At 55.4% G+C, this 12,133-nt stretch overlaps 1 long non-coding RNA gene across 1 annotated transcript; it reads right to left on the reverse strand.

Moving 5' to 3' along the window:
• Nucleotides 1–8,239: 8,239 nt before the first annotated feature.
• LOC118981618 (uncharacterized) lies at nt 8,240–10,412 on the reverse strand. Its single transcript, XR_005065378.1, has 3 exons — nt 10,160–10,412; nt 9,111–9,161; nt 8,240–8,315 (listed from the first exon to the last, which is right to left on the reverse strand). It is a non-coding gene; the product is annotated as an uncharacterized LOC118981618 (long non-coding RNA).
• Between the last annotated feature and the right edge of the window lie 1,721 nt (nt 10,413–12,133).

Below are 12,133 nucleotides of genomic sequence, written 5' to 3' on the forward strand. Positions count from 1 at the left end.
GAAGCTTGTGCAGGCACCAGCTCAGACAGCAGGCCGGGCTGCAGGGCTGAATCTGGCTCCCAGAATGAAGGGTGGTGAAAGGATGGAGGGCAACAGGCCAGGGGGGGTGGGGGGCGGGGTCCATGGAAGATGGCCCAGACAGATGATGGTGGAGTGGGAAGGTCACGTTTGGGGGTTGGGCGGACCTGACACACTGCAGGAGTTGCTCTCTGAGCCCAGTTTCCTTTTCCGTGAAATGGGTGTTAATAATCCTCACCTCAGTAGAGGATGAAATAAATGCACACCGTGAAAGGAGTTTTAGCACAGCTGCTGACACTTAGGAAGAGCTCAAACCAGAGCCCAGGAGGCAGGGAGCCCCCAGTCATCCCTGGAGGGTGGGGCTGGGACCCTCCTGCCCTCCTCTGCTCAGGGGCATCTTGAAGCTAAGACAGGGGCATGGTGAAGGGGCAGGAATTCAAGAGGACTAGGGTGAAGGTGAGGGCAGAGGGTGGAGGAGATTCAGTTTGGAGCTGGGTGATTTATGTGTATGAACAGCATCCTCACAAGCCTAAGGAAGACTTTGTCTTCCTCCCAGGAAACTGAGGCTTGGGGAGGAAGAGACCTGCCATGGGGGACTGGCAGAGCTGGGCTCACATCCAGGTTTGCAGGGCCCCTGCTCTCATGCCCCTGGCCTCTCACTGAGGTTGGGGGCTTCATCAAGGCCATCACATCCTTCTCTCAGAGCAACGACCCTGGGGTTGACTGAGCGGCCCTTCCTGCCCTGGCTGTGTGCTGCTGCAGGTTTGAACATGTCATTCACCCCTGATCAGCTCGTCTTTTGTTTCCCAGGTCAAGTGTGGTGCACCTAAGAGTGGCTGGTATTGTTCCCACGTTGGCATAGCTCAGCCCCTCAAGGAAGCGTCCTAAAGCGCAATATGGCATGTGTTCAACAATGATAACGAGAGTTTCAGCCAAACCATAAGAGCGAGGTGTTGAGGAGAGGACCCTGGCTCGTGGGATAGCGGATCCCCTAAACGGGCTCTGCTGTGAACCAGCTCTGTGGCCCTGGCTAAGTCCTTGCCTCTTCTGGGCCTCAGCTTCCTCCTTGCACAAAGTCAGGGTGCACTAGGGGACACTCTCCCATAGTTCCCAAGGTGACTTCTCCTCTGTTACCAACCTCAGTCCTCACCTACCCTGGGCCAGGAGGCTGGGTGGACAGTTCCCTGTGCGTGAGGAGAGGGAAGCAATTCTTCCCAAAGCCCTCTGCTCCCTGAAGGACTTGTCTGCTTGTCCACCAGAGCCTCAAGGACAGGGTTCCTGGCTTCCTCTCATTCATTCATTCTTTCTTTCTTTCACTCACTTATTCACTCATGTATTTAATGAGCTCTAGTCTGTGCCAGGCCCAATGTTGGGCTGGCTGTGGGGGACCTGGTGCATGCCTCCCGTGGGCTCCCAGTCTGGTGGGCTGTCAGAGTCAGACATACATGGTGTGGCACCTTGCTGGGCCTGCAGGGACAAGATGAGATCCCAGAGCCCTCTTCCCTGTAGAAGGGTGGGGTGGGGAGTGGCCTGCGGTGTGGACAAGCTGTGGCAAGTGCTTGTCTCCTTCAAGCTCTGTCTCCTCATCTGCAAAGCAGGCGTGAATAACAGCAGGTACCCCAGAAGGCTGTTGTGAGGAGCAAATGAGGAGGGAAGGGAAAGGACCAAGCATGGCTGCCCAGCGAACACCAGGTCTCATGTGAACAGCCCACGGGTGAGGTGGACCCTGCGGGGAAATGCTGCGCTTATACGTCCGTTTCATCCCTCAGCCAAACGCTTCCCAGCGCCTCTCAGGTGCAAGTGCATTTCAGGTGTGGTGTTGCACACAGCCCAGAAGCGCTGCTCCGTGCTGGGAGGCACTTCTCAAGAACCTGTGGAGATGCTTATCTCCACCGCTGCGGTTCTCAGAAGGGACCTACTTACTCTCGGTTGAGCAGAAACCTTGGGTTGAGGACACAGAAGTACAAGACCCAGGGCCCTCCCTCCAGATCCTTGGTCTCAAGGGGTGGAGACAGGTGGGAAACTACAAGCAGCCTGCCCTGTGTGGGGTGGATGCTGTGACTCCAGGGCTTTGCCCCCAGCAAGGCTGGGGGGTGTGGAGCAGTGGGAGGACTCTGCTCATGGGTGGAGGAGAGGACTGAGACGGAGGTACCAGACTGTTGCGGCCAGTTCCGATGTTTATTCTCACAATACCAATACCAAACACACACACACACACACACATACAATTTAGGTGTTATGTCTACAGTCCCATTTTACAGAGCGGAAGCTGAGACTTGGAAAAATGTTCCACTTGCTGGAGATCACACTGACCTTTCCACAAGGTCAGGAGTTGAACACCTGCCTGTACCTGTGACACCGGAGGCCGCCCCATTCAGCTCCACTGTCTCCCAGTCTCTCTGCCTCCCCCTGTGTGTTCCCATCCTCTGCTCCTTCCCTTTTCTCTGCCCATTCTCTGCCTTCCTTCAGGTTTGGCCAGAGGCTCCCTCCCCTTTCTGTCAAGGCATCAGGCAGGGACTTCCTGGGTGCAGTCCCCAGGAGAGCAGTGACTCCCTAACCCGGGTCCTCCCACAGCCACAGCAGGGGAACTCCTCCTGCTCAGGTGCCGCCCAGGCACCCAGGCTCCGCCCTGGGGTGTGGGGCTGGGACAAAGCCTCTTTGTTCCATTGTCCACCCCACCCTGAGCAGCCTGAATCTGGGGAAGGCCCATACCGCTCCGCCAACCAAGCGCGGGTTTCCTGATGAGGCAGCAGAGCCCGTGTGTCCATGATTTAGTACAAAGGCTCCCATCCCGCCTTTGCATTACAGTCACCCTGGAGCTTACGAAAAATTCCCCGTATATTCCCCAGGCCAGGGCCCCAGCCCGGGCCAGTTAAACCAGGGCGCAGGTGGGGCCCAGGCATCAGCATTCTATGAGAGCTGCTTATGGAATTCCCTGTGCAGCCAGGTCCATCTTAGTGGGCCATGCTTCGGGCCTAGCGGTCATGATGGAGAGCATAGCCTGGGCAGTAATTTGCACTGATCCTCAAACCTTCTCACCACATGGTTTTACTTCACCTCATGTTATGCGTTGAGTTTTATCCCCTGCAAATTCGTGTGAAGTCCTGATCCTGAGTTCCTCTGAGTATGACTTTGTTTGGAAGTTGGACCATTACAGAAGTAGTTGAGGCAAAATGTGGTCATTGAGGTGGTTCCTGATTCAGTAGGACTGGTGTCCTTAGGTAAAGGGGAGATGTGGACATAGCTTTGCACAGGGAAATGCCGTGTGAAGATAGAGCCAGAGCCCTGGCTGGTGTGGCTCAGTGGACTGAGCCCCGGCCTGTGAACCAAAGGGTTTGCAGTCCAGTTCCCAGTCAGGGCACATGCCTGGGTTGCATGCGGGCCAGGCCCTCAGTGGGGGGCGCGCAAGAGGCAACCACACATTGATGTTTCTGTCCTTCTCTTTCCCCCTCCCTTCTCCTCTCTCTAAAAATAAATAAATAAAACTTTTTTTTAAATGATGGAGGCAGAGATTAAAATGATGCTTCGACATGCCAAGGAATGCCAAAGTTGCCAACAAACCCCCAGAAGCTGGGGAGAGAAGTTGGATTGCTCTCCAACCTATAAGGTTGAGCAAATATATTATTGACATTAAGTTCACCTGTTCCTTTTTACTTTCATGAGGTGGTTCTCAGGGAAGTATAACGCGGTATGTGACTCACATGATACTTTATTTGGAGAACGCTGCTCTGGAACTCAGAAAGGCCATATCCAGGACATCTTCCTGGTGGCTCCCCGGAAAAGCAGCCTTGGAATTCTCGCTGAATTCCACTCAACCTCAGCCTCTGAAGAATGTCTGCTTCCCGGACGGCCTCTGGGTTCTGGAACCCACTCAAGGAATGTACTCACTTCTCCCCAGTTCCCCGTGGGTCACGCAGCCTCCCAGGAATCTGCCCTGGCCAGGGCATCTGTGTCACCATGAAAGTGGGACCACCAAAGCCTGCTGCCCCGGCTCAAACCGGAGCTCCCCAGCTGGTTAGAACCTCAGACGTGTGGGAACATGCACGGTGTCACTTTCTCCCTCCCTGCGGGCCCCAGGGATGTGGCTTTTCCTGGCCCCAGGCCCTGAGTCAGCTCCAAGGAATCCCCTCTTCTCTCAAGAGGGTTCTGAGGGTGAAAAGCAGGGCCACGTGATGACCAAGAGCATGACTTTAAGGGCCAGAGTGATCTGGACAGGAAACCAGGCTCTGCCTCAGACTGGCCACATGGGCAAGGCCCCTCTTCCCTGCGCCTCAGTTTCTTCATTGTGAAGTGGGCATAATCATTGTACCTGCCTCAAAGGCTTGTTGGGGATCAAATGGCATCATCAGCATGTGGCCCCCAGCATGACACCAGCATGACACTCATGGTAGCTGTTAGAGGACAGGGCAGAGTCAGGGATGCGGCTTCTGGCAGCTTCACGCAGGCAGACCCAGACGGAGAGGAGGCAGGAGCCAGCGGGCAGGGCTCGGGGCGGGAAGGAGGTGGTAGGACTATAGTTCCCTTCAGGTATGGCCAACCCGAGGCTCAAAGGCTGCATGTGGCCCAACATAAGATTGTAAATTTACTTAAAACACTGAGATTATTTTGTTTTCGTTAGTGTTTGTGTATTTAATGTGTGGCCCAAGATAGCTCTTCTTCCAGTGCAGGCCAAAGACGCCAAAAGTTTGGATACCCTGCTTTAGATCTTGGGCCACATGAAGCCCAGCAGATGGTCTAGCTGGCCCCCCTTCCCAGACAAGGAAACTGAGGCTGAGGAGGAAAAGTGCCCCGTGCGAGGCTAGCACTGGGGCTGCCCATCCCCGAAGCCTGCATCCCTCTGCCAGGCAGAAATCTGTGATTAGCCTCTGGGGAAAGTGGACTCCAGAGGGTTTGAGAAGAAATAAGCTAATATGACCCCTTTCCCAGTAGTGGTTTGGAGCCTTTGAAAGAAAATAGTTGCAACTGCTGTCCTAAAGTAGGTTCTCAAAAACAGGCCCTGAGCCAAGAACTCCAGTGCAAGTTCATTCGGGAGGTGACCCCAGGAAAGGCAGTGTGGACAGAGAAGCAAGATGGAGAGAGAGAACCCAGAAAGCGTGCTTTGCTGGGCAGCTCACTGCTGTGGGCACCTGGGCTCAAGCCCACGGGGCACCCTCTGAGCTGCTGTTTAGGACACACACCGGGCTTTCCAAATTGGGAAGCTGGAGACTGGGGTATTTGTCCAGCTTCCACCCCTGGTGACCAAGGGCTGTCCCTGGGGGTCCAGTCTCTGGTACTTCCCTGCACGGGCTGCACAAGGTCCACTGGTGCTGGAGGGAGCTCTTGGACAGAGAGGAGAAGCTGAAGCTGGGATGCGATGGGAGGGGGCGTCCACGGGGTCAGCCTTGGCCCAGGGCTGCAGAGTCCTCTTCAGAAAAACTTTCTTTCTCTCTCTCTCTCTTTCTTCCTTCCTTTCTCTCTTTTTTTCTTTAAAACATTTTATTGATTTATTTTTACAGAGAGGGGAAGGGAAGGAGAAAGAGAGGGAGAAGAACATGGATGTGAAAGAGAAACATCAGTGCTCTGCCTCTTGTATGAGCCTCACTGAGGTCCAGGCCCGAAACCCAGGCACGTTTCCTGACAGGGAACCAAACTGGGGACCTTTTGTTTGTGGGGTGACACCTATTCCACAAAGTCATGCCAACCAGTTCGAAAAAATTTTTTTGAAAAACATTTTCAAACTATGTGAGAACACTCATGCCAGTTCCAAAAGTATACGTATATAATAGTGGGGTTTAGAAATAACCAGGATAGCCAGCAGGAGGGGATTGGCTTAGTGAATTATGGTGCATCAACAAGATGGAATATTCTGCAGCCGACATGGAAAAGTGAGGGAATGGTGAGCACCAAGTGCAAGTGCACACAGCCCCGTATCAGTCAGGGCCCCATCAGAGACGCAGCGTCATAGGAGATGAACACCGAGAGGTGCATTACCAGGAACTGGCTGCGGAGCAGGGGGCTGGCTAGGCAAGTCGGAAGGACTAGGTCTGGGACCAGTCTGGTCTCACCTTAGGCCATGAGCCCAGTCAGGCTGGTACCACTCTAGCCTGAGGCTGGATCCTGCTAAAACTTCCCCTCTCCTTCACCTCCCCTGACAGTGGACTGAAGGTAGCCAGGGTGGGGGCCACTTTCTCTCCTAGTTCTCAGCCTCAGCCTCAGCCTCAGCCTCATCACTTCTGGGCTCGGTGCCTGCAATGACGCACCACAGTCCTCTCCCATCCTTACCTCCCAGGCCTCCTTGGACGGGGTGGGGAGAGGTGGAGGAGAGATAAGGCCTGAACACAGGGGTCCCATCCGTGACATCACTCTGACAAGTCATCTCTAGACTTTCTTGGCCTGGCAAAGGTCTGGCTCTCACCCCAGGTGTGGGATTGGTTCAGCCTCCAGCCCCTGAGGATGGACCAGCACCAAGTAGAAAGTGAGTCAGGCTATGGTTGGTGATCTTGGGCAAGTCTCTGGCCCTCTCGGGGCTCTCTGGCCATCCCTCACTCTGACATGGGAAATGTGTGATTGTGCTGGTGTTAACCCCTGTGCCTCTTGGGTCAGCGTCCAGCATTGAGCTGCCCAAAGCAGGCACGTGTGAGCGTGGGGGCTGGGCCAGCTGACCTGGGGCAGGGGCCTTTATGTCTGGAGCCTGATCTGTCCCTATGGGCCCCACAACTTGTACCTTGTCCTAGGCTGAGCTCCCCAGATCCAGGGACCCTGCAGGTTCCACCTCTGAGGCCTCAGTGCCGAGCCCAGGGTTGGCACAAAGTGAGCACTCGGTGAGTAGAGAAAGGGAGGGAAAGAAATGGAGGGAGGGAAGGAGGGAAGAAATAGGGGAGTGGGAAGTGAGAGAGGAAAGAGTAAGAAGAAAAAGGGAAATGAAGGGAGGAAGGACAGAAAGGAGAGATAGCGGGGCAATGGGAAGGAAGCAAAGGAGGAGATGGGCAATGGAATGAGTGATGGGTGGGTGGGAGAAGAGGCCGTGTCCTGAGGATCCCAGCGCCTCTGTGGACCAGGTTTGCTGCTGACTGACTCAGAGTGCGCAGCTGGCTGGGCAAGCCAGCCCTTTCCACACATGCAGCAAGGGCTTAACAGAGGCAGGGACAGGGCCACAGCTCTGGTGCAGTGCCCTTCCCACCTCCCCATTAAAATGATTTCCTAGAGCCAGTGGGAAGGCCATTATGGGAGCAGGGCCCTGGGCAGGAGGCAAGAGAAAGGGTGGCTTTGGGCCGGTTGTGATGGCAAGCCCTGGCCTCTGACAGGTCAGCGGGCTAAAGCCGACCCCCACGTGACTGTGGCGGCCTCAGTAATGGCTGCAGCGGTGCCACCTGGACTGGGGCACTCCAGCTGCTCAGGGACGTCCACGTTCTTCCAGCCTCGTCAGCCCCGCTGTCCCAGCAATTTCTCAGCCTGGTTCTGTGCTTTTTGAAGCTGTCCCTCGCCTTCCCCTCCTCCTTCCTCCCTCTCTTTTTCTCCCTCGCCATCTCTCCTGCTCTGCGCTCAGTTCTTTCAGCTCCCCTCTGAGGGTCCGTCCCTTAACACCTTTCCTCCCTGTCTTGCTCTCCATAGATGTCACCCCCTCTGTCTGCTTTCCACTGTCACCTCTGCTTCAACTCATTCTCTGTCTTGCCCTGCTCTGTTCCAGTGTCTCCCTTTGTCTCTGTCATGTTCTGCCTCTGGTTTCCTCTGTGCCTCTGTCTCACACTCCCTCTTTTCAAGTCACCAGAGGCCCCACTGGCTGCTCTGGGCAGTGCTGCACCCTTTCCCCTCCGCTCCCACCTCTGGTAACAATTACTCTGGGCTGGAGTGGAATCCTCCATTGCCCTAGACATACCCACAGGCAGCACATGGGGACCAGATGGTGACAGATTCCTCAAGAAACTAACCACTGTGGGCAAGGGAGCAGGGGCCTCAGGGGAGGCCAGGCCAGCAGGAGAGCGGAGACCTACAGTCCTGCACTGCCCCCCGCCCCATGCAGGAGCCTCCGGAGCTGCCCTGGCCACCGCACCAGGAGGCTCAGGGTGTTGCAGGTGCCCAGGGCACGGACCCCAGGGGCAGCCAGAGGCGGGGGAGCAGGAAATCAAGCCGTCCTGCCCCCATTTCACAGGTCACTGGCATCCGGGCGCTGTATCCAGAGCCTGAGTCTGAACCCAGGCTCTGCCCCCCTCCCCAGTGAACTGTTTCTTCCTCCAGAGCTGGACCATCTGGGCGCTAGGCCCACCCCACCTCTTCCTGTGTGACCCTGGGCAAGTCGCTGAGCCTCTGAACGTCTTCACCTGCAAGTCAGAGACAATGGTAGTACCTGTGCCCTGGGAATGACGGGGAAACTAATGAGTCAATATGTATAATGTGTAGCTCAGGACTCGGCCAGGGCAGAGGTCAATCAATGTTAAGTAATAAATGATATAATAATAATAAGTCATTGTTACTAATCTTCCTAAAGCATAGCTCAGCTCAAGCCACCTGCTGCTCAGAAGCCTAGCTATGCCCCCGTGTCCCCGGCGTGAGTCTGAACCTGCTGCGAAGGTCCTTCTCTTCCCTCATCTGTTCAGCTGAGCACAGCCGGTCTCTCCATCTAGGTCTAGAGGCATTTTGCTCACTGGCCTCTGGGTCTCTGCCCATCCCTCTGGCAGCGCACTCCCCTCTCCTGCTGGTCAGAACTCCTGACCAGTACCACCCCCCCCCTTTCATGTCACCTCACCCCAGGGCTCTTTCCTGGGCCACCCTGGGCCACCTCAGGCAAGCCTGCACTCAGGGGCGTCAGATACCCAGGAAGCCCTGTGCAAATCTGCAGGCTGGGCCCCCGCCCCGGAAGCCTCGCGGTTCCCAGCCAGTCTCCTCCTGGACTCTCTTACTAGCTCGTCTGAGCCAGAACTCGTGATTTTCCCTCCAGACTTTTTTCTCCTCTGTCTCCCACTTCCCATCGCTCAGGCCAGGAAGCTTTGCCGTCATTCTTCCGTCCTCTCTTTTTCTCACCCCCGCATCCAAACGTCAGCAAGTTGACCAACTCAGCCTTCAGAACTGCCCTCTGACCGCGCCCACCCCCAACACTGGGCCACCCCGTCTCTTACCTGCGCTACTTCAACAGCCTCCAGCTGATCCCCACTGAGGCCACCTTTGCCCTAGAAAGGGTGTATATTTTACCGTATGTAAATTTTGTGTTAATGTTTTTAAAAGTGGAACACAGAGGCAAACAGACCTCACTGCCCCTCTGCACAGGCTCGCTGAGTGCCTCCCAGCTCGCCCTTCACCGCTGATGGACTGTGGAGGCCTGTCTGTCCGTGTGTTGTGAACCACGGCCGTGATCCTTCACTGGGTAGGGAAATCAATTTCAGGCTCAGGACCAACATTACTCTTTTAGGTAAAATAGAATAAAATAAAACATATACGTGTACACCTGTAGTAAAGGTATGTTTCATGAGATGCTTACTTTGGCTTTACTTTCATATGTGTATGTTTGTACTGAATTGCAATACAAAATTTATTTCTTACTGTGGATTATAATCAACAATATTAATGCAGCTCAGCATGGTCTGCTGCTCAGCCCCTAGCACCCCGTTATTCTACCTCTTCCCTCACTCACTCACTCACCCTGCTGTAGCCTCACTGGCTTTCTGGCTGTTCCTGGCATGGTCCTGCCTCAGGGCCTTTGCACCAGCTGTTTTCTCTAGCTGGGCCATTCCTCCTCCAGGTGGAATGCACATCTCTCACTTCCTCCTTGTCTTGAATCCAGTGTCAATCTCCAGAGAGAGAGGCCTCTCAGACTGGCCTGTGTAAAATAGACCCCATTTCAGTTTCCTCGTCATCCCCTGGTCTTGCTTTATTGCCCTTCATGGCCCTTGGACTACCCGGAATGTTACATCTATTTGTCTGCTTCCCTCTGCCGGGATGTCAGCTCCATGAGGCAGGGACCGTGTCAGTTTTACTCACTGTTGTACCCCAGTGCCTAGAACAGTGCTCTGCACACAGAGGACATTTATCAGAGAAATTGCTGCTGAGTAATTACTATCCTTGCCCTAAAGGAACATAGTCTGGTTTAGGAGGCCTCTTACAGTTTTCTTGAAATGGTAAAGTTCCTGGATGTCACCTCCATTCTCTGCTGGAAGGAGAGAGGGCACACCTGCGAATTCACGAGGGTCCGAGGCCCGGTGTGCCTGGAACTCCCTCTGGGACCGTCACTGCCTCCCTAGAGTCTCAGAAAGAACTTGCCCTCCTCAAGTTCCAGGGCACCTCTGCTGGAGTCCCCTGTTGTCCTGCTGAGGTCCTGGTGGTCTGTGCAGGACCCCTGGGTCTGCGCTCTGCTGAAGTCAGCAACAAGGAAACGCTGTGCTTGGCATGTTTCCGTCCCGTTGATGAAACTTGTGTGCTGAGTGCTCCGGCTGAGACAAAAACACAGAAACCTGAACCAGATGGGTAGTGGGAGAGAGGCCTCTTCTCCTGGGACGCTGCCTCACCATAGTGCCCGGTCCCACTGGCGGCCAATGGAGAACCCCCTCAGGAGCCCACACCTGCCTCAGGAAGACTGGCTTTGGGGAGAAGGAAGGGAGAGGAGGGGAAGACCAAACGTCCAATAGCTGGAGGGCCAGAGCGAATTCTCTACCAAAACAGCTTTTCTCCCCAGAGGGTGAGTCACGGGCTGTTTGAGCACCAGCAAGGCCCATGGAGATCTCGTAATGCAATTTTCCATTTCACAGGCAGGGAAACTGAGGGCCGGACAGGGGGGCAACAGCCCCAGAGTCACACAGCAAGCTGAGGCTACAAGTGGTGTCCAGCAAACATCTGTCAGGAGGTTTTAAACAAAGCAGAAGCTAGAGGGTGGGCAGGCCTGGGGAGCCAGGGGCAGAGCATGAATGCCGGGCCATCTACCCTGAGCCCTGGCACCGGAAGACCTTGGGGCCCAGGTGGCATCTGAACTAACTCTATAGGTTTACTGGATTTCAACACATAACAAAGGCATTTCTTGGCAGTGGGGGCCGAAGGGGAGGCTGGTGAAGCCAAGTTGCAGAGGTTCCGAGGTGAGAGGCTCATTTGGGACCCGATTGGAACCGTGTGGCTCGTGTCCAGATTGCACAACAGTGGGGAGTGGCTGGTGCTGAGGCCCCTTGTTTGGCCATCCACAGTAGCCAGTCCACAGCACGGGATTGGGGGCCAAGGCCTCCATGCCTGCAAGGGCTCAGGGAACATGGAGTGTGCTGCCTGGGCGTTTTCTGTCCAGGCAACCCCCGCCCCCACTCCCCTTCCCCCCACTCCCAGCACTGTCCCTATAGGTGGCTGTCTCTCTCTGTCAAGTGCTGATGCTATTTTAAGATCCAGAACCTGCCAGTTGAGAGGGGCCTGGGCTTGGGGCCCCACCTCCTGCAGAGAGGCCAAGGGTCTGGGAAGCAGGAGCCGGGCCTGGGAAAACAGGCCATCAAAGCAGCCTGGGCAATTCCCTCTGGCCATGGAGGAGAGAGGGCTGCGGGGTCACAGTGGACAGCTAAATATAGGGACACAAGGAGGTGGAAGTGGTTCCTGCCAGCCACGGGGGGCCATTCGGTTCCTCCTCACAGGGGCAGGGATGAGGCCGTCAGGACCGGTGCAGGTGAGATGGAGCTCTGAGTGCCGGGCCAGCCCGCGGTGGACTCCAGGGCGTGCTCAGAGAACCTCAGTCTGGGTTTGGTGTCAAGTCTTTGCCCATGGTGGGGGCAGTGACAAGGGTTACCCCCGTATCATCACCCTTTAATCCCAACCATTATCCTTTGGGCCTCTGTTCTGGCCTAGGACTTGCGCTTAGAGCTTGGGCTCACAGACCCTGCTTCTGGAGCAAATGCTTTCCTGGGGAGACCAAGTTACAAATGGCCAACCCACCTTGTGGGTAAACGAAATAAGGACTGACCCTAGAACACCAACCCCCACCCCACTGGAATGTGAGCCCCCAGAGAAAGGGACTCTTGTCTGTTTGCCTGGCAGCTCCTAGACCAGTGCCTGGCACGTAGCAGGTGCACAGTACGTAGGTGCTGAACAGCCAAAAGAAGGCCTGTGCCCACCGAATCAGAACAGGTGGCCCAGGGCTGGCTCTTGAAGAAATAATGCATTTTTAAGCCAGTCCACTAGT

The sequence above is a fragment of the Sturnira hondurensis genome, unplaced genomic scaffold, assembly GCF_014824575.4.
Source record: "Sturnira hondurensis isolate 20B ecotype Veracruz unplaced genomic scaffold, ASM1482457v3 Scaffold0024385, whole genome shotgun sequence".
Classification (NCBI taxonomy): domain Eukaryota; kingdom Metazoa; phylum Chordata; class Mammalia; order Chiroptera; family Phyllostomidae; genus Sturnira; species Sturnira hondurensis.